Source organism: Camelina sativa, chromosome 20, assembly GCF_000633955.1.
Source record: "Camelina sativa cultivar DH55 chromosome 20, Cs, whole genome shotgun sequence".
Taxonomy (NCBI): domain Eukaryota; kingdom Viridiplantae; phylum Streptophyta; class Magnoliopsida; order Brassicales; family Brassicaceae; genus Camelina; species Camelina sativa.
Window position 1 is genome coordinate 16,422,656 of NC_025704.1, and position 815 is coordinate 16,423,470.

An 815-nucleotide genomic window follows, 5' to 3' on the forward strand; every position below is an offset into this window, starting at 1 on the left:
GATGGTCGTATGGAGGCTTATTTGTCCACAGCTCGGGAGTTAGTCGCTAGGTTCGAGGAGTTCGAAATCACTAAGATCCCACGAAGTGAGAACTTCGCTGCGGACGCTTTAGCATCTTTGGCATCCACTTCGGATCCCGCAATGACAAGAATTATCCCCGTCGAAGTTATTCAGTTTCCAAGTATTCGACTAGAGAGCTCAAACGTTGTCACCCGGGCGATGAAAAAACAGTTGGCTGCTGAGGAAGCAGCTCGTAAAGCGGCTGCGGACTCTTTACCCTTGGAGGATCCAGCTCCCGTTATACCTACTCCAATGGAAGTTCACCCACCTCCAGCTGAGCTAAACGCGAGTTCCACTCCGAAATCATCAAACTCACCAGTTGACAGTCAAGCTGTTATCCCACATGCTGCTTCGAGCGGCACGAATTCTAACAGCTGGGGGGCAGATGACTGGCGGAGCCCGATCTGGGCTTACCTGGAAAAAGGGGAACTCCCAGCCGACAAATGGGCAGCTAGGAAGCTTAAGATCGTCAGTGCGCGGTACTGCGTTCACAAGGGAATACTTCTACGCCAAAGTGTAGCTGGTCCTTATCTAACTTGCGTGGCTGGTAGAGAGCCCGCGATGCTAATGCGAGCTGTTCACGACGGTCCCAATGGGAATCATTCCGGAGGTCGGACTCTGGCTTTCAAAATTAAACGGCAAGGTTACTTCTGGCCTACCATGATCACGGACTGCGAAAAATATTCTCGAACTTGTGAGAAGTGTCAGAAGCACGCCCCGTCAATTCATCAACCTACCGAGCTCCTGTCTTCGGT